Source organism: Pleurodeles waltl, chromosome 6 (assembly GCF_031143425.1).
Source record: "Pleurodeles waltl isolate 20211129_DDA chromosome 6, aPleWal1.hap1.20221129, whole genome shotgun sequence".
In the NCBI taxonomy this organism is placed as follows: Eukaryota; Metazoa; Chordata; class Amphibia; order Caudata; family Salamandridae; genus Pleurodeles; species Pleurodeles waltl.
This window is the reverse complement of record NC_090445.1, coordinates 468,319,022-468,341,004: the sequence shown is the minus strand read 5'-3', so window position 1 is coordinate 468,341,004 and position 21,983 is coordinate 468,319,022. Positions and strand designations below refer to the sequence as shown.

At 47.2% G+C, this 21,983-nt stretch overlaps 1 long non-coding RNA gene across 1 annotated transcript in view; it reads left to right on the top strand.

The window, feature by feature from the left end:
- LOC138299907 (uncharacterized) overlaps positions 1–20,140 on the top strand; it is a 770,123-nt gene extending 749,983 nt beyond the window's left edge. Inside the window, exon 14 of the long non-coding RNA XR_011204848.1 lies at positions 19,944–20,140. This is a non-coding gene — a long non-coding RNA (uncharacterized lncRNA). The remainder of the gene's footprint in view (positions 1–19,943) is intronic.
- Positions 20,141–21,983: the final 1,843 nt, after the last annotated feature.

Genomic DNA, 21,983 nt, shown 5'->3' with positions numbered 1-21,983 from the left:
TAGATGAACATGTTAATTGGGCCCCTCAGTAATGAGTGGGCTTCATGGCCAGTATTGGCTACCTATCCTCTTATCCAAATATACAAAATTTGCAGACAGCAGATCTACGGCCAATATATAGTAATTTAGTAAGAATATACAGACGCTTAATACAGTTCATAATGCAAACATTGTATACTACCTCAACAATGGCTGTTTGAGCTGCCCAACACCAGTTGACTACACAGGTGATAAACCCAGTAACCATTCATTCCATCATGGGTAAAGTCCCCGGCAGGTGTGAAAATTTCTGTTCTGGATTGCACAAAAAACTAATTAGTTGTAAGCAGTGTTTTCTCATACGGAACCCCATAATAAACTTAGAATTCTCACAAAATGCCAGCCATTTGGGATGGTACCCTCCGTTGATGATTGTGCCACAGGGAGCACAGTTTTTGCGTCATTCTGTTGAATCTTCCAGTGGTGTTAAAACCAATTCAAAATAAACATGGGGCTGCCTTGGATTTGGGGATGAAACTCATGGGCAATTTTGCCACAGTCTCCTCAATTAATTTAGGAACTAAAAAAGGGGAAGTAGCAGCACTGGCAGTACATCAACGGGTTTCACAAGTTCCACAGATAGACCAGGAACGTGAGCTATCAAAATTAATCTTTGAGAGTTATAGTAGTATAAGTCGGGATAATTTGTTGGCCAGACCAAATAAACCACAATTACAGGGGAACTCCGAAAAGGGCAGCAGCAAGCATGCATAGGAGTCTTTTAAAAAGTGCTGGGACAAACCAAAACCTAATGAAGATAAAATAAAACAACAGCGAGAATCTCTACCTTCAGAGATCTCGGTTAAAAGATATGATTTAAGAAATTGTGACAATTTGAAACAACCTGACATGTATCACTATACTGATATATGCCCTTCTTCTTCCTTTCAGAACCCACCCAACAAATGGACTGGGAAAGGCAGGCGGTCAGACAGTAGAAAAGAAGAGTATGTGAAACCGAAAAAGGACTCAGAGCACTCCTCAGACATCACAATAAACAAGCATTTTTAATGTAAAGGGGCTCGCATTTTCTCGATTTGGAGCTAATTGCGTTGTAAACTCCTAATCTGACTTTTCTAGCCACACAAATTAAAAGAAAAAAAACACAGCGCGATGGCGCTATGTAAACCTCAGCGCGATTGTGCTGTGAGAAAATTAACAGATAAAGTAGTCCGGAAACCAGGCTCAAAACATCGAGCCTCGTATGTTTCTAGTAGTTTACCGGTGCTGTGTAGGCGGGCTAAAAACGGGAAAAGGCATGACGTATGCATGCCTTTCATAAATGAAAGCAAGCAGATTTTATTGAGCAAGCCCAGGAACCAATGAAAGAGACTGCCGTGACCTGGGCTTGGTTTGAAGCCCAAAGAGAGATTACTTTATGGACGGAGCGCTTTGCGCTCGCCCATAAAAAGGAAGAGAAACTTCCACAAAAGACACCATTTAAAAAGAAGGTGGTGGCTGGGATTTTGGTAACTATGCCACACATATTGAGGACATTACTGAAGAACAGGATGTGGGCAGTGACTCTGTCAGACAGCGCAGCAGAGGTCACAATAGTTTGCCAGAATCTTCAGGAGTTTCTGGATGTGAGAGCACCTAACGAGTAGATTGAAGTTGAAACCCCAGATCTCCAAATCATGTTTATAAATTAAACATCTGAATTGAGGGGGATATAATGCCCACAAGTAATGTAATATTCTGGGAAAGATAAACACTCAGCTATGACATTTGTCTGGCAGAGAAAGACTGGCTGCCAAATTGTCATAACGCTCTCAGAGAGGGAAAGAGTCATTTTGCCATCTCTTTTCAGTCCTAGTTCTAGATTCAGTAAACCAAGGCTTTGCCGCAGATCAGGCTCTGGCACAAGCTCCAGCACTGTACTGCAACCACGTGGGATGGGATAGGGACTCTCATAACCATGTTATACCTCTATAGTCCAGCCACAAGTACACTCACAGTACCAAATAAATCACAATGCAAAAGCCCCAGTGACGGAGTTTCTCTCACAACTTGAGTACCAGGGAGTAATTGAACTTTGTGTATCTCTAATGAACAACCCTTTGTTCCCCGTAGCTAAGCCAGACCATTCATACAGAATGTTCTTGTATTACAGACATTTTAACAGCCACAAATGCACATTTGCAATACAAAATTCACGTAGCACAGCTTTAATGAACAATATTGTCCTGGATATTTCTAATGGATTTTTCTGTCAAAATTTAGTGCCTGAAAGGAGGTATTTAACTGCTTTTTCGGCACTCCACTCACAACGGCAATTTTGTTGACTCTCCCAAGGATATAAGAACATCCTTTGGTTATTCTCTGCCCGTGTATCATCAATATTGCATGATATTGATCTTGAGGCATTGCCACACAGACAAATATTTGTATTTTATAGCATACTATTATTTGTTATGGCTATGCTGCTACAAATTGTATTGTTTTCAGTAAGAATTCGCAAAATAATTAACAAAAGAGCCAGTCCTGTCAAGTGCCACATATTTAAGGTAGGAGTAATGCATATGAGCTTACTGCAACATCTGAAATGAATCCGCTCAGCTGAGATCCGGATATCTGTTCTTTTAATCCTTAAATGCATCGAAAAGTTTGCCATGTCCTGTGCTTCAAGCAGTCAGTCAGTAGATTTACAAGTTAAGCTGTAGTTTGCAGCTGCTCTTTTGCGAGTGTATCATGTTCTTCTTCCCCAGGACAGCGGACAGCACTGGGACACAGTTCTGTTAGTGAGTTACACGTGCTGTGTGCACTGTTAATACACTACTTTTTTGTCTGTGTGTGGGTGAGTGCATAGTAATGCGTTCTGCTGCCAGTGCTGGATATAGAATGGAACTTATCTACTGCCGCAAGCACTGCAGAAGCTAAGGGTCGCCCGCCATCTCTGACAGTGACTTTGAAAGAGTTGGCAGCTCAGCTGAGCCAAGTCAGTTAGCCCCGAATATTATGATTCACAGAGTGACCCGACTGCAGCGCTTGACATCTTGCTGGTTCGGCTCTAAGCGTTCTCAGGCCAGTTTCTGCATTTCATTGATTTGGGTACCTGTACCTTTTGTCTGTTGCAGACTTCCTAGACGAAGTTGTAGAGCTGCAGAATGCCTCTCCTCATGGCGGGTACCCCTCTCCCCTCTCGCCTCTGCCAACCTGTGCACCCATAACGGCCAGTCCCTGCACTGTAGCTGGCTCATCAGACGGGGACATCATCAGAGAACAAAGTTTAGGCCACGGGCGACTGTACGGCGCAGAAGCATCACGATACCAGCCCGTATAGTCGTAGAGCTCTTATATCAAGTGGGTAACTTCAATTATCATAACTACCAAGTGATACGTCTTATCAGAGACATTCAGCCAGTGCTGAGCGTGTTGTTTTAGCCTGCTTCACCAAGCATATTGGACATTTAAACACATTTCCTAAAAACTGTAAAGAGTAGGTAGTGTGCTTGCATGATAACGGGCTACTAGGCAGCTAAACAATTTTAACATCTTCAATTAAATGCGTTCTAATTTTCTCATGACTTGAACTGCAGACAGTAAAAGGAGAACAACAGAAAATTAATTATACTCTCTTTACAATTTTTGAAAACCAGAGCAACCAGGAGGCAAAATAAGAGCATATGTTCCCAACTGGTATTCTTTGGAAAATAGACATATATTAGTAGGAAAGAGAGAACTGCCATAACATTTATGGTACGTCTATGCATAAATAACAATGTAATATGTATTTGTGTATGCGCATGATCAGCTTTTCTTGCTGGCATACACTACATTTGTGTTTTCAAATATAAAGTGAAATGAACAAATGAAACTAAGCAAATTGTTTATTGTTCTCACAAAATCCACCAGTGATTTACAAAAACATTCCCAAAATAATTTCTTTTGCAAAGAGCTCGTTACCTTAGGTCAGGCAATAATCTTGTATTTGTCCCTCACACTGTTCTGGTACTTGTTTTCCTTTTGCCATTTTAAATGCAGCACTACAGGTACCAGAATATAACGGATGAAAGTTAACTGGATAATCTTCACAACTGAACAGTTTAGGGTCTCTGTAATGATCTAGTGATGGATATCTTAGGAACATTAAGAACATGTGATCCTTCTCCCTTTTTGTGTTTTGACTCACCCCTGGAGACACAAGGAAGAACCACGCCGCCATGGAGCCTGAGTTGCAGGTGTTCCCCATGCTCGTTTATCTCCTTGTTCACTATGAACACCAACGCCAGCAAAGATGACCACGGTGAGTACTGTCACCTAGCACACAGGGGAGGGGAGGAGGAAAAAGAGAGTGATACACACATGCAACATGCAACACCCCCAGCCCCACCCCCAAAACCATACAAAAACTGATGCAGTAACATCACATATTCAAACCGTACCCCTCAGGAATAATGCAAGGACAAAAGGAACTGATTAAAGTGAGGGTAATAATATAACATTTTAGAAAATCGTGCTTCAAAATCAAAACAGTATATACATATTTGCAAATGGAGGGACACAGCCCAGTCCACAATGTCCGTGGGCTACAGGGCCGCATCACATAGGCCAAGGTCCTACTTGACTCCTGCAACAACACTGAGAGAACACCGCAGGGGCATCAGGTCGAAAATACACAGGCACCTCAGGGGGACAGGGAACGGGGGGCACCTCAGCCAGAAGATGGTACAACACCACTGGTCCTGGAGGGGGCTACATGCCCTGTGCGATGTCCTGGGGAGTGCAAGGCCACAGTCTCTTAAGTGGATGGTCTGCCCACTGCTTGGTCCTGGGGAGTGCAAGGCCACAGTCTCTCTAGTGGGTGGTCTGCCCACTGCTTGGTCCTGGGGAGTGCAAAACCACAGTCTCTCTAGTGGGTGGTCTGCCTACTGCTTGGTCCTGGGGAGTGCAAAGCCACAGCCTCTCAAGTGGATGGCTACTGAACTGGTTCTGGAGGGGGCCTTGTGGCCAGTGTGCTTCATCCTGGCAGGGAGGGGGTGAGTGGATGGCTTCTTCCACTGGTTCTGGAGGGGGTCTTGTGGGCAGTGTGCTTCATCCTGGCAAGGAGGGGTGAGTGGATGGCTTCTTCTACTGGTTCTGGAGGGGGCCTGTTGCCCAGTGTGCTTCATCCTGGAAAGGATGGGGTGAGTGGATGGCTTCTCCACTGGTTCTGGAGGGGGCCTTGTGGCCAGTGTGCTTCATCCTGGCAAGGAGGGGGTGAGTGGATAGCTTCTTCCACTGATTCTGGAGTGGGCCTTGCGCCCAGTGTGCCTCATCCTGGCAAGGAGGGAGTGAGTGGATAGCTTCTTCCACTGGTTCTGGAGGGGGCCTTGTGCCCAGTGTGCTTCATCCTGGCAAGGAGGGGGTGAGTGGATAGCTTCTTCCACTGGTTCTGGAGGGGGCCTTGTGCCCAGTGTGCTTCATCCTGGCAAGGAGGGGTGAGTGGATAGCTTCTTCCACTGGTTCTGGAGGGTGCCTTGCGCCCAGTGTGCCTCATCCTGGCAAGGAGGGAGTGAGTGGATAGCTTCTTCCACTGGTTCTGGAGGGGGCCTTCTGCCCTGTGATGCAGCACTTGGGGAGTGCAAGGTCACAGTCTCTCACCTGGGTGTCACACCCACAGGATTTGCAGGGTCCAGGATGCACTATAGTCCATGGAGGCAGGACTACACACTGCCCACTGGCGGTGACGGCTGCTCAGTGGTGGCAGTGGCGGTGCTGGTGTCGGTGCTGGCAGTGGCGGGGGATGCTCCAGCCCATCCCCTGCAGCCTCAGACGGCTGCCCACTGGGGCTGATGCTGCTGGCAGTGCTGCAGGCAGTGGTGCAGGCAGTGATGCTGGTGGTGGTGCTGGTGTCAGTGGTGGGGGAGGCTCCAGCCCTTCCCCTGCAGCCTCGGACGGCTGCCCACTTGGGCTGCTGCTGCTGGCAGTGGTGTTGGTGGCTGTGCAGGCAGTGGTGGGGGGAGACTTCAGCCCTTCCCCTTCATCCTCGGACAGGTGCCCACTGTAGCTGCTGCTGCTTGTATTGGTGCTGGTGGCGGTGCAGGTAGTGGTGGGGGGAGGCTCCAGCCCTTTCCCTGCAGCCTCGGACAGCTGCCCACTGGGGCTGCTGCTGCTGGCAGTGCTGCAGGCAGTGGTGCTGGTGGCGGTGCTGGTGCCGGGAATGCCAGTGGTGGGGGGAGGCTCCAGCCCTTCCCCTGCAGCCTCAGATGGCTGAACTGCCATGGTTGGTGTTGGGGGCTTAGAATCAGTCCCAGCACCAGGCCTCCTGTCCTTCCTGCCTGCAGGGGCAGGCCCCTTGCCCTTGGCAGCTGGTGGTGCCTCCTTGCCTTCCCCCTTGGCAGCTGGTGGTGCCTCCTTGCCCTTCCCCTTGGCAGCTGGTGGTGCCTCCTTGCCTTTCCCCTTGGCAGCTGATGCAGGCACACTGTCAGTGCTGATGACTGGTTACCTGGACCTCTCACACCCGCAGTAGCTGCCGACACTACTCTGGCTGTGGACTGGGTGGCTGAGGTGCTCGGCTGGGTTCTGCCCACCTTGGCCCGGCGTGAAGGACGGGGGTGGAGGGGTAGGGAAGAGGTCAACGGCGGAGAGGAAAAGCTTATTAGGGACACTGGGGTGGGAAGAGAGTGAAGGTTTGGGAGTGGAGGAAGAGGGAGTGGTTGCAGGAGGTGTCTGCTGTGTTTGGGTGCAGTTGCATGGGCTGGATGCTGTTGTGAGGTAGATGGCTGTTGAGTGTCTGAGTGCTTGCGTTTCTGTACTTTGGGAGAAGGGGGCACAGACACAGTGGGAGAGGACACAGGGAACGTGTGCATGGATGTGGGAGTGGTGACTGCCAGTGAGGGGTGTGTAGTGATAGGCATGATGGTGATGGGGGTAGTGGATGAGGATGTAGTGCATGTGGTGTGAGTGGAGTCACTACTGGGAAGGTGGTGGACGAGGAGGAGGAGGGGGACACAGTGGAGGCAGTGGATGTTGGTGTGTTTGCATCTGGATGGTGTTTGTGTGAGTGCCTGTGGGATGATGTGTGGTGCTTGTGTTTGCCTGAGCCACTCCTGTGTGTTGTCTTGGGTGCATGCTGGTCTGAATGTGTGCTTGGGATAGGTTGGGGTTGAGGGGAATGGGACTGGGTAGAGGAAGTTGGAGGGGGGAGGCTGGAGACAAGGACAATGCCTGTTATCAGGGAGGAGGCCAAAGACTGGATTGATCTCTGTTGGGCCGCCATGCCAGAGTGAATGACCTCGATGAATGCATTTGTTTGTTGCAAATGGCCTGCCAGCCCCTGGATGGCATTTACTATGGTTGACTGCCCAACAGAGATGGATCGCAGGAGGTCAATAGCCTCCTCACTCAGGGCAGCAGGGCTGACTGGCGCAGGGTCTGAGGTGCCTGGGGCGAAGGAGATGCCCACCCTCCTGTGTGAGCGGGCACGGGAAACTCACTGAGGGGCTGCCAGGAGGGCGGTGCTGGTACCGGGGGTGGCGGCTGTACCTGTAGATGGGGTGGCCACAGAGGGGTCCGCCACCACCGGAGAGCTTCCATCGGAGGAGGTATCACTGTCAGAACTGTTCCCTCCTGTCTCTGCCGTGGTGCTCCCCTCACCCTCCATCCCACTGGTGCCCTCGCCGTCGGTGGATTCGGCCTCATGGGCCATGTGGGATGCAGCTCCCTCCATCGCCGGTGCCACTGTTCCTCCACTAGATGATGCTAATGCACATAAGGACAGAGTGACAAAACAAACAGGGGGGGGGAAGAGACAAAGGATATACTTGGTCAATGGCTGTCCCAACAACATCGTTAGTGTACACAGCACCCTCACACAGGGAACAGACCTATGCACTATGCAATGCACTACTAGTCACAATGCTAGTCACCAGCCCAAGGACAGGAATACCTAACGCCAAGAGCAGCATACCTGACACCCATAGACCCCTGCCCAGTAGTAGATGCCTACTAGCTTTGTAGGAGGTGGTGTTCATCAGCCCCTGCCCAACATGGGACCTACCCTGCAATGTCTGGCCTGGCCTAGGGGCACCCACAGTCCCACATCCCTGACCCATAGATCACCCCACCAGGCGTAAGTAGTAGATTTGGAAACTGTACTCACCCCCTTGTGGCTGCTGTGATGCCCTCAAGCGCCCATCCAGCTCCATATAGGCCACCGCCAGTATGTGGAACATCAGGGGGGTCAGGGTTCGACGAGCACCCCTTCCTCGTTGGGAGGCCATCCCCAGCTGGGCTTCCGCCGACTTCCGTGCACAGCGTCTCAGGTCCTCCCTCCGTTTGCGACAGTGGGTGCTCCACCTGCCGTAGGCCCCCAGTGTCCGCATGTCCTTGGCGATGGCATGCCATATACCCTTTTTCTGATGGGAGATGACCTGCAGACAAATAAACATAGAAAAAGGTATCAGCCATACCGTCCGGCCTGTTACACTCATTTCCCACCATTGCCCTCCCATCCCCTTAAGCACAGACATTGCCCACCATACATGAAGGACTTTGCCCAGGACCCTTCCACAATGCCCCCCCCCTTACACGAGGCCCTCACACACAGCACTACATTAATTCATGCCCCATGCATCGTGCTCACAATGTACTCACCTGTTGGTCTGGAGGCCCATACAGCATTCGGTGCTGGGGTAGGACCCCATCCATCAGTCTCTCCAACTCTGCAGCGGTGAGGGCCGGGGCCCTTTCCCCAGTGACTCGAGCCATGGTCGGTTCCAGACACAAGTCACAGCAGCACTTGCAGTGTAGGTCCTCTCCTGTTGAATGTCAGGTAGCAAGTGAGAGAACAGATAGAAAATGGCGGTCAAGTCCACGGCGGTGCGTACTGTTACCGCTGGCGTACTTCACCATTGGTTACTGTAACCCATAGGGCCCAATCACAACCAATGAGGAGTTTCACGGTGGTACTCGACCGCCTCCCACAATGGTGCACAGCAGCAGCAGCATTACCTAATTTCCACATGTCCATCCACACAAGACAGGCATGCACCATTTCAGGAGGGGGCACGCCATGGCACCTAACTGTGTCATAGTACACATAGGCACCATTTGGGCCTATCCAAAAACATACTGTTTCTGTCACAACATGCAATACAGTGTACAGGTTGGAAATGTGGAATACTGACCAGCTGCTCACTCTTTTGCCCCCTAGAGTACAACCACTGCAGATAAATAGGAGATGGAGACATCCCCCCATGTCCAGACCCCGGGTGGACTTGGCAACAATGGAGGACAGGCACATAATCCTCACCTACAGACTTCACAGGGCCACAATCACAGAGCTGTGTACCCAATTGGAGCAAGACCTGATATCTGCTATCCATCACCCCACTGGGATCCCCCCTCTTGTGCAAGTCCTATCTGCGCTCCATTTCTTGGCAACTGGTTCTTTCCAAATGACAGTGGGCTTGGCAGCAGGAATGTCTCAGCCAATGTTCTCAATAGTGCTGACCAGTGTGTTGTCTGCCCTGATTAAACACATGTGCAGCTGCATTGTTTTCTGCCAGGTTGAGGATTTAGCCACGGTGCAAGCTGCCTTCTATGCAATGGGACATATCCCCAACATTATTGGGGCTATTGATGGTACACATATTGCATTTGTCCCCCCCCCCGGAGAAATGAACAGGTGCTCAGAAATCAAAAGAGCTGTCACTCGATGAATGTGCAGATAATGTGCCTGGCGGACCAGTACATCTCCCATGTCAATGCAAAGTATCCTGGGTCTGTACATGATGCCTTTATCCTAAGGAATAGCAGCATCCCATATGTGATGGCTCAACTCCAGAGGCACCGGGTGTGGCTAGTAGGTGAGCCCATGGTTCCAACCCAGTATATGTTGGTGTATGGGTATGGTGCTGGCTCTAAGGGTTAGTGTTTGGCTTACAGGTATCCATCGATATTTGCAGGTGACTCTGGTTACCCCAACCTCTCATGACTACTGACCCCAGTGAGGAATACCAGGACAAGGGCAGAGGAATGTTACAATGAGGCACATGGGCGAACAAGAAGAATAATCGAGAGGACATTCGGCCTCCTGAAGGACAGGTGTCGTTGCCTCCATCTAACAGGTGGTTCCCTATGCTACTCACCCAAGAATGTCTGCCAGATCATTGTGGCATGCTGTTTGTTGCATAGCCTTGCCTTGAGACGCCGGTGCAGGAGGATGAGGCTGGGGATGGGCGTGTGGCAGCAGTGACCCTGTGGACAGTGACAAAGAGGAGGCAGAGGATGAGGACAACAGAACAGCAAGCATACGACAGTACTTCCAGTGACACACAGGTAAGACACCGTAACTTCTCTTCCAATGACAGTTTTGTGTTGGACATTGTACATGGCAGGCTGATATTCACACTACTATGGCCACTTACTGTACTCTTTGGCATTTCTATTTTCAGATATCTGTGCCTCACTCTGGCTCCTGGTGTGTTGACTGCTGCCAACTACAGGTCATACCTATGTATACATTACTGTACAGTGGAATTGCAATGTTTACAGCTTGTTAAATGAATACATATTTCAATCATTTGGCAGACTCCACACTTGTATTTGTTCCAAGGGTGTTTATTTAGGTGCTAATAAGTGGACGGGGTATTGCAATGGGCTGGGTTGCTGATGGAGTAAGGTCCAGGGTAGAGTCCAGTCTATTGGTATCATAGGTGCATTGTCCAAGGGGGCATAGGAAATGGAGCAATGACAGTTCAAGGTGGACAGGGTGACTGAGTGGGACACAAGGGTGACATTCAGAAGAGTCTTATTTCCTAGCGGGGGTCTTGGCAATGTTCTCTGGCTTCTGGACCGTTTGCGGGGTGGTTCTCCTTCTACAGGGGGAGGGGTGCTGGCAGCAGCGGAGGTGGAAGGCTGTTCATCATTTTGCTTTGTGTCATGGGCCCGTTGGAGTGCCACTGCCTCCCTCATGGTGTTGGCCATGTCTGCCAGCACCCCTGCAATGGTGACCAGGGTGGTGTGGATGTTCCTCACATCCTCCCTGATTCCCAGGTACTGTCCCTTCTGCAGCCGCTGGGTCTCCTCAACTTGTCCAGTATCTGGCCCATTGTCTCCTGGGAATGGTGGTATGCTCCCAGGATGTTGGTGAGTGCCTCCTGGAGAGTCGGTTACCTGGGCCTGTCCTCCTCCCCCTGTCGCACAGCAGTCCTCCCAGCTTCCCTGTTGTCCTGTGCCTCTGTCCCCTGAACCGTGTGCCCACTGACCCCAGGTCCCTGATTGTCCTGTCTTTGTTGGGTGGCCTGGGGTTCCTGTAGTGGTTGACACACTGCAGATTGACGTGTCCTAGGGACAGTGGTATGGGCCCACTGGGTGGGTGCTGTGGTTTTGTTTCCTGAGGGGGGAGGCTCTGTGGTGGTGTGTGACTGTGCCTGGGTAACTGACTGTCCGGAGGTCCCTGATGGGCCAGGTTGATCATCCAGATCCAGGCGTCCAGAGCTGCTGTCTTCACTGTGGCCTCTTCTGGAGGGGGGACTGGATGTTGCTGGCACCTCCTCTCTGGTGACGTTGGAAGGGGGACCTGTGGGGATCTAAATGCAGTGTTATTGTTTCTGTGTGTGCCATCTTGTGCATGGGTGTGTTGCCCTCTATGGTTGTTATTGCCATGGCAGCTTAGCCGTGCGTGAGTAGTGATTTGTTGGTCTAGGTGATTGTCTCAAGTGTGCATGCTTTAGTGATGTGTGTCCATGCAGTTCTGTGATGGGGGTCCGTGCATTGGTGTTACATGCAGTGCTTGGCATTGGGATGAGTGGGTTGTGATGGTGGGGTGTATGTGAGGTGGTGGGGTGATGGGGGTGAGGGCAGGGGTGGGGGTATGTGTTGGCATGCAGGTAGGGGAGTGATAGTAATAGAGAGTTGACTTATCAGAGTCCAGTCCTCTTCCTACTCCTGCCAGGCCTTCAGGATGCAGCATTGCCAAGACCACCGCCAGTCATCTGGTGTCTTGCTGACACGGAACGTACCTTCCGCCGTAAGTCGTTCCACCTCTTCCTGATGTTGTCCCTTGTTCTGGGGTGCTGTCTCACGGCGTTGACCCTGTCCATGATCCTCCGCCATAGCTCCATCTTCCTAGCAATGGATGTCTGCTGCAGCTGCGATCCGAATAGCTGTGGCTCTACCCGGATGATTTCCTCCACCATGGACCTTTGCTCCTCCTCTGAGAACCTGGGGTATCTTTGTGGTGCCATGGGTGTAGTGTGTGTGATGTGTGTGAGAGTGTGTGGGGTGATGTGTTTGGGTGTGTGCTGTAAGGTGCGTGGATGGTGAATGGGTGATGGTGTTTTGTGGCTCTGGTTCTGTGGGTGCTCTTGGTTTGTTTCTCTCAGTTGGCAATATTTTTTCATCGTAAGGAGTTGTTGGTATTGTGGGGGGGTGTTTTATAATGTTGTGGGTGTGGTGTGTGTATGTGTGTCAGGTGTGTGTAGTTTGAATTGTCCAATGTGGTGTAGTTTTGTATGTGTGTGTGTATTTTTATTGCAGCGGTATGTACCACCAATGGTTTAGTGCCATTGAATGTCCGCCGCAGTGATTTGTTGGTCATAATGCTGTGGACGTAGTTCTGTTGGCGTAACGGTGTGGGTTTTGGTACCACCAATTTATCACTGACCTTTGGGCTGGCGGACTTGTGTGTGTGTCTGTATAGTGATGGATTGGTATGTGTGTGTCATAATATGGGTAGCGGTAATCCACCGTGGCGGCGGTCGGCATGGCGGTAAGCGTGACTTACCGCCAATGTCATAATGAGGGCCATAGTCTTTGAGATACTCTGGCCTCCTTCGAGTGCGAACTTCCCTGGGTGACAAAACAGAATTATGATGTTGTAAGGTTACTCCACTGTCTCCCAGCTCATCAGCACACAGTTTGGCTTCCACCAATTTAGTATTCAAATCAAACATAGCCTGTCTAGACATGCTCCAAACTTCTCCATTCTCTAGGATCACTACATTCTTCTTAAGTTCCTTAACTTCTCAAGTCCTCTAAATTTAGACTCCCCTTTGCCTGACTACCTAAGTTTCTTTACAAACTCCAACTCTCCTACTTTCCAGTTCCTGACCACTGCACTGTGTTTGTTATCAAATCGTTCTTTATACCTCCCCTGAAGTACACAGACTCTGCGGCCATCCGAACTCTCACCATTACCATAGCGTCCTAAATACTTGGGGAACACCTTAGACCCTGCCACTCGTCCTCTCAAACACTGAAATGGAGATTCCTTTGTCAAAAGATTTGGAGCGGTATGATGGACCCACAGATTATCCCTCAAAATATTTCTGAACTCTGCTCTATTTGTCATAGCTAACTGAGCACAATCTCTTATAAGTCTATTCATTTTTTCAACAAGACCATTGGCGTATGGAGCATAAAGTGCTGTAGGCTGATGTTCAATTGACAAATCCATCAAAAATGTTTTAATTTCATCAGGAGGCCCTTCTGCTCATCTAAACTCGAGTGATCACAGATTTTTCAAGTCTGACGAATTCACAAAGACCAACCAGCATGGCCACATAATGTGAGAGCTTCTTGAGCACGAGTAAATGTATTAAATAACTAGCACTGGCAAAACCAATATCATTACCCAACACGACTGTAAGTAAAGCAAGCTTGGTGCTTTTTAAAAAAGAGAGCTGGTCGCATCGGCAATAAGGGGCTGTAGCAGCAGGATGATGGGACGGCACAGATGAAGGTGAAACAGCAGCAACCTTTGGGTGGGAGACAGCAGCAAAAGCTCTGCAAAACCGCATAAATGGCAGTGAGGAATATTTGGGGCTATAAGTAATTAGTGTTAAAGACAAAGTTGTTAAAAACAACGTTAATATTCCCAAAGGAGAGAATCAATATTAAGCTGAGACACTGTTTTTTTAAAATGATGTGTAGCACACTTTTAACAGGTTTTGGGGGAGTTAGTAGATGAATTTCCTTAACTTTGTGCTAACTCAACTTCCCCACCTAAAACTTGTTATTTTGATTGCAATGGTAACAAAATTCCACTGTGCTACAATCTCTTTCCGTAAGCAAGCATGCAAATGTGACATCAGGTTTTATGTATCAGGGTAGCCGATGGGAAGTTGATCTGCCATCTTAAAGACTTTAGCGTTGAGGATGTGGTCACATTGTCACTCTCAGAACTGTGACTTGCGGAGGTCAAGGTCAATCTGCCCTCTCCCCTTCTAGGAGTTCACCTGCTCTGCTGTTAAAAATCTTAGAAGTGATAGTATAGGACCCATACTTATAGGAAGAGGGCTCTAGGAAGGAGAAAGAGAGGCATGCTTTTGTAGATTGGTTGTCAGAAATCCAGACTGGATTACACACGGCCCAGGCCTTTCATCACAAGTGAAGTCCAACCAAGTTCCACCTCTAGGCGAGAGGACACACATCAGTGAAGGGGTCAAGCCAAAGGTGGGGGAGATAAAATATGCACAAAGGGCGTATGGGCCTACCCAATCCAAGTAATAGATGAGTTGTAACTAGTGCCTAGCCATGCCAGGGGTACCGCTCAAGCATATATGGAATTCCACGGCAGCAGGTGGAGCCTGGTAGAGGGAAGGCAACTTACACATAATGATGAAATGCTGGAAACCAAAGGAGATGTAGGGAACAAGAGAGGGAGGAAACAACAAAGGTGAGGGAGCAGAATAGCTAGGTGTGATCTACAGCAAGTATCGAGAGTCACCACAACCATTGTTGCCAAACAGCTAGCCCCTTGCACATGTATTATCTTAACCCTTGGCTGCGAAGCCTTTTCACCCTATAATGCTAAGACTTTTATTTCTTCCACCAACATCCTGGGGATTCTAAAGATGCCCATTTTTTGTGGATTCCCCCAAGTGGACTGAGAAGAAAGTCCAAATAAAGCTACATTTTGAGGGCTGGGGGGAGGGGGGTAGTTTGAGCGAAATAGGAGAAAATCGATGTGCAAGAAAGCAAATATTTTTCCCTAAAAATGATGTCAACAAAAGATTTGCTATACTGGAATCACCATCTGTCCTGCTTTCAGGAACAAGCACAGTTGTATCAAACATTTTTTAACCATGTTTATTTTCATTTTTCCAAGAGATAGTCCATTTTCCCTAATTTTTGTGGTTGTAACCTACGTAGAGTTTGTTGTGAAAACAGGTGCAAAATCCATGGATTTTAGACTTTTCATCCTTGGTGTGGTCTCCCTTAACTTTTTGCCTCTGTTTCCCAGGTTGTTGATGTGTGCTGGACTCTGTTTTTGTTACTCTGGGCACTTTTCCACTGCTAACCAGTGCTAAAGTGCAAGTGCTCCTATACAAAATGTGTATGTAATTGGCTTATCTATGATTGGCATATTTGATTTACTAGTAAGCCCCTTGTAAAGTGCACTAGAGGAGCCCAGGGCCTGTAAACCGAATGCTGCTAGTGGACCTGCAGCACTGGTTGTGCCACCCACTTAAGTAGCTCTGTAATCATGCCTCAGACCTGCCACTGCAGTGTCTGTGTGCGCAGTTTTAAACTGTAAATTCAACTAGGCAAATGTACCCACTTGCCAAGCCTAAACCTTCCCTTTTCTTACATGTAAAGCACCCCTAGGGTAGGCCCTAGGTAGCCTCATGGGCAGGTTGCAGTGTATGGTTAATGTAGGGCATATAGCAATGTGTTTTATATGTCCTGACAGTGAAATACTGCTACATTTGTTTTCACTGTTGCAAGGCCTGACCCTCTTATAGGTTAACATGGGAGCGTCATTTAAATATGATTAAAGTGAAGATTCCCTTTGGGAGCGGATAGATATGTAGAGTTTGGGGTCTCTGAGCTCACAATTTAAAAATACATCTTTTAGTAAAGTTGATTTCAAGATTGTGTGTTTGAAAATCCCACTTTAAGAAAGTAAGCATTTTCTTGCTTAAACCATTTCTGTGACTCTGCCTGTTTGTGGATTCCCTGTCTGGCTCAGTTTGACATTTGGGCTGTTTGCACCTCTCACTAGACAGTGACACTGCAGTCTCCAGCCCCCTGGTGTGTGTCTAGGGCCTGGCCTGGGCAGGGCAGGATTTCACAATCTAGAGAGACTTTCCTTTGAAGTAAGCCTACTTCAAAGGGCAAAGTGGGTATAAGAAGGGCACCCAAAACTACAGACTTTAGAACACTTCTGGAAACCAAGAGGAACCTCTGCCTGGAGAGGAGCTGAAGAGCTGAGGAAGAAGAGCTGCCCTGCCTGTGACTTGGCTTTGTAGAGCTGTCCTACAGTTGCTGCTTCTGCCTGTGCTAAGAGGACAAAGACTGGACTTTGTGTTGCCTTTCTTCTCGTGAAGATCTCCAAGGTCTTGATTTAGAGCTTGCCTCCTGTTGTTTGAAGTCTCAGGGACAGCAAAGACTTCTCTCTGCCAGCACCTGGAGCCTCTGGAGAGACTCCTACTCTCCCAAGTGGTGCCCATCCAGTTCCTGGGGCCCTGAGAAGAGAATCTGGCATCCCAAGAGTGAGAAATCCAAGCACAGACCGCCGTGCGGTGAAAAGATCAACGAGACTCCGATCTGCGGCTGAAAAATTGATGCGCCGCCGGCTTCGCTGCTGAAAATCGACGCTCGTTTGCAACGCTACCGGAAGATCGATGCCCGAGGCTCGAGAAACGACGCACAGCATCACTGACAGAGGCTGGTGAGATCACAATCCGCGCTGCGTGGTTTTCGGACCATTGTGTGGCTGAATTTCAGACGCAAACACTGCTGGGCTTGTAAAAACAACGCAAGGCCTGCCCGGACCCGAGAGTGCTGACTGGATCAATGCATCACTCTCCTGCAGCGAGAAGAAACGACGCACGCCGACTAAAGGAGAAACGATGCAAGGTCTTGCTCGTGAGTGAAATTGACGCAGCGCAAGCCCTTTTTGACACTCACCCGTGCGGGGTTATTTTTGACGCACGAAAGGTACATTTTCACGCTAACAGTGTTATCGTTGTCTTTAAAATTACATGAAGACTCTTTTTGCATTTTTAGCGATAACTTGACTTGTGTATTTTGGATTTTTGTCGTTTTGGTCTTGTTTTGTTTAGATAAATATTTTCTATTTTTTCAAACCTGTGTTGTGTCATTTTGTAGTGTTTTCATTAAGTTACTGTGTGTGTTGGTACAAATACTTTACACCTAGCACTCTGAAGTTAAGGCTACTGCTCATGCCAAGCTACCAAGGGGGTACACAGGGGTTAGCTGAGGGTGATTCTATTTTACCCTGACTGGAGTGAGGGTCTTTCCTTGGACAGGGGGTAACCTGACTTCCAACCAAAGACCCCATTTCTAACAATGGACAATCCGTAGTAGGAAATTTGTGAATACATTTTCATCTGTAACTTCTTATCACCATAGCCAGTTTACAAAAACAAAATACCATTATGTCCAGCAATCCTTCAGATTGCCGGGGTACACAGGGTTTATAAGTTCTTCTAGACCTGAGGTACCAACAATTGAGCTGCACCTCACAATGATTTTTCATTGTGTACCAACTATACAGCAAATCAAAGGGTAACATAAAAAGGCATGAAAAATGGTAAAGGAGGGAATCCATGTATTTCTGAAACACACACACAAGATACTGAGTTTTGGAGCAGTAGTTATATACACACCTCTGAATTTGGGATTACCCGAAATATCATGAGATTTAGAAGGTATTTTGCAAAATATTTACTTTCTGGCCTTACATTTGGAAGCTGCAAATGCAATTCCAGTTGGTAATAACAAGTGTTCTACAACTCTGTTTCCACATACCTCCTGATAAAAACTGTTTCCCATTTGTGTGGCTGTGCCTTGCGCCTGCAACACAAAGAACCTCCAAGCGTGACCACGTTTTTTTTTCCCCAATATGGGTAACTGTGTATGATGGCCCCAAGCTCAGTGCCACTCAGTGAAAATCTACTAATCCCATACATTTCTGAAAACTAAATACTGAGGGGAGTCCAGCGTGGCATGACTTATGTGACTCTCACCGGGTTTGCTTGCCCAGAAGGCCTTGCAAACCTCAACCTTTGGTTAAAGCACATTTATTCCTCACACTTCTGTCAGGAAAACATCTAATATCTGTGGTGATCCACAAATTTCCTACTACCCTGCATTCCCCCATATCTCCCTATAAAAATGGGATCTCACTTTGTGTGGGTAGGCCTAGGGCCTGCGACAGGAAAGACCCCAAAACACTGCAGGAACTCGCAAGAACTCCCATTGACGTGAGTTTGTTCAGTTCCTGTTGCAGGCACCAGGCCCAGCCACACACAAAGGGTAGCACTGTTAATGTGTTTTTAGCCAATGTTTGAGGTTTGTTAGTGCTTCTGGGTAAGAAAACCTCATGGGAGGGCACATTTTTTAATGAATGGTTTTAAAAATCCGTAATCGCAGTAATCACTGTTAATACGATTGAAATGACAGAATTCTGATCTTGTGACTCGCAGCTCGTGAAATGACAAGGCACCAAACATTTTCCAGACCATTCACGCACCCTTCATGCACCACACGCACAAAACCATTTACACCGTCAGCTGTGGGTCCTACACTATACACCACTCACATCAACAAACAGTGCCATTCAAGGCATACAACCAACATACCACCATTCATGCAGACATCAAGCAACTTACAAACACACCAACAGACATCACTACACACACCAGCAGATAACCACCACTACACAGACACACTACTATGCCCTATGAACACGTACACACACTGACAGTCAACCGCCACTACCCACACAAACCAAGCAGTCAGATACTACATATACTGCCCACCACCACTATATACACAGCCAGTCACCTGCCACTACACACACACACACAGTCACCTGCCACTACACACACATACCACCAGTCACCCACCGCTATACACACAGCCAGTCAACTGCCACTACATACACTCACCACCAATCAACCACCACTACATACAACATCAGCTGGCACCAGCACATGCACTCACATCACCAGTCAACTGCTACTCAGACAATGCCACTTTCATTTCTAAAAACTCCCACAGTGAACAGATTACACACAGAAAGCAGATACAGAAGAAAACATATATACATTGAACTCAAAATGGCACATTTATTTAATTTGTTTTTCCAAATTTTAAAATAACACACCTGTTGGGAGAATATCAACATTTTACTATAATTGCATGCACAACAGGTGTTATTACAACATCACACAACTGGCAACCTGGTGTAAAAACAGAAAATACATGGTAACACAGACCAATTGGTGTTCCCGTTGTGAGGTGCACTGAAGCTTGTTTCCCTCACTAGTGGCAGTGAGGGATACGCATTGAGGGTTTGACTTTGTATTCTTGATATTTTTGATTGCAGTATGTTCCCTCTTTAAAACTCCATTTCATAGAAATCTGTGAACCCTTTGCTTGACTCTTCCTTCTCCCTGGCTCTTCCCTTGCGGCCTCTAGTTTCAGAGGGTATCAAAGGCAGTGCTGGTGTGTAAATTGAAAGTTTTATTTTACCACAGTAGTGTCTAAAACAACACCTGCCAAAGACTGAGCTTGCCACACATAACGCACAATTGGAACCAGAAAAGTTGAAACCATTGCTGTTTGTCCAACTCTGCCAGGGTGTTTTCTGGCAACGAGCCAACAACACCTCCCTGACACTTAATCTGGGCTCTGTTGCTTCATCGTTTCAGAATCACACATCACCAAAAATTCAAGGGCTTGGGACTGGCATGCGTGCATTGCTATCCACAAAGCATGTGACAGGGTGAGGATGGAGCAGATATGTTAATTAAGAAATTATTAATGATTTATATGTGTGTATACTAATGAGAAAGATGCATAGAGAAATTAATAATAGAAAATAATGTGCATGTTTAGAACTAAAGTGACTAAATATGCAAAATAATGAAAAATATATGAGAAAAAATGTACTAATATGTTATAATGAGATGTATAACCTGTGTTTTGTATTAATTCAATAGTTTTAAGCCGTACCAGAGGCCTAGTTTCACTGGGCCTTTTCTCGTTCTGAACATGGAGAATTCGAACACCTTGCCAAGAACTGGAAACTGGAGACAGAAACCTTGAACCGCTTAGAGTTCAAGTCGCTTAGCTAGAACATTCTGCAATGTACCGACGGAGAGGAGATGGTGAAGACAATTTGGAACAATTATGTGTAGTGTAGGCAAAATGTACTTTCCCTGGACTTGAACAATGAAAGCACTGACTAGAGAACCATGTGCAACAATTTTGATACCTGAAGAGCCGGATGATGTCCTCATCGCAAGAAGAACCAATCAGAGTTTTGTGAAATATAAGAATATGATTTAGTAAATAAAAACTATAGGTCAGAGTCATATCTTCTGACCGATTGACCAATTAGCAATTAGTGGGATGGACTGGGAGACCCTAATAAAAAGTCATGACAAGGGGTGAGGAATCAGAACTGTGAGGAGAAAGTTGATGACGTCAGGAGACGCTGTCCGAGGTGCTGATATTGGGCTCATACTCTGTGAGCCTGATTTGTAGCTGATTATTGATGACCTGAAGACAAAGACTGACTTGTTGCTGATCCATCTTGGATAGGTAGCTATGAAAATGTGACTGACAATGTTGTGCCTTTTCTTCTAGGTACCAACTGCGCTGTTTTATAAAGATTCACACTTAGGTAGATTTTTCCAAATTAATGTTTTCTCTAAATTGTTTTCGCATGAAGACCCCCATGATAATGCTAATCCTGGTTAGAAAGGTTGGTAGGGGTGATGTTGACGGTGACAAATGACTGACTAACTTAATTGCTGAATTACATTGTTAATGCTGATAATCATAGCTTATGGTGTTGCTTTGCGGCATATGTTTTCTTTAAGAAATAATGTCTTATAACTGATGAATTAATAAAGAATTGATTTGAATAAAGATTGAATTAACAGAAGATTAGAATTGTAAGCAATAGGGAATAAAATATGTTAACCCTTTTCATGAGTAATGGTTATTTCTGATTAGTATGGTTTCTATTGTGGTTCCATAAAGGGTTTATCGTTTTTATTGATGTTGGTTATTGGTTCAGTAGTCACTGCGTGACTAGGATACTCCATGCGATTCAAAACATTCATCGACCTATACACGTCCCCTTGTAAGTTTACTTACTAAGGACCGAGCGTGCTAGAAGTTTTTGGTAGCAGCTTGATGGCTAGTTTACTTGGAGAACTGCTTATGTGGCGATTACTGGTTATGGTATTAATCTAAGTTAGGGTTAGTTGTTCGTATTTTTTATGAGATTTGAATTTTGTTTTTCTGAAAGGGCAATTGTGGCAAGGATGATGTCCCCTTAAGCCCAGAAATGATTTTCCCGTATCCTGGATCCTGCTAGTAAAGTTGGGTATGTTCTCGGCGTATTTTGAGACAGTGAGATAAGTTGTAGGTTGCGCTTGCATAGGCTAAAGCAAAGGGCAGGTGAATTGTGATGAATGTGAGGTAAGTGGAGAGTCTGCGTACTACAGTTGAGGTTAGTAGGAGTGTGGGTACTCCGTGGTATGAGAGTAGGGAAGTCGTCGAACTTCCTATGTATCTGGCACTTTGTGCTAAAAAATTATCCACATGGTTGTTGGTGATGTACGGACCCTGCGTGGTCTAAGACTCCGGAGTATATTGACAAGTGTAGGAGATACTTGGTTATATGTTGTAAACTGTCTGGTTTAGTAGGTTGATCGGCAGTGGTCAACAAATCGGTGTGGGTGAGAATTGAGTCAAAGAAAATTAGACTGAGATTTGGTGATTTCTATGTGCACCAGAACAGACCCATTGATCAGTTGAGAGTAAAATTTGCGGGTCGAATTTTGCTTGCGAATGTGGGAGACTGAAAAAGAGGAATAGCTATATGAACCAAGAGAGCCATTGGTGAAAATCCGTAAGGTCTCTGAAGCGATTGTGTCCCTTCCTGTAGTAAACCAGAAGGTTTGTTTTAATTATTGGTTTTGGTAAGTGATCACAATAATCTGCATCATTTGTGTGAATCGAGTTGA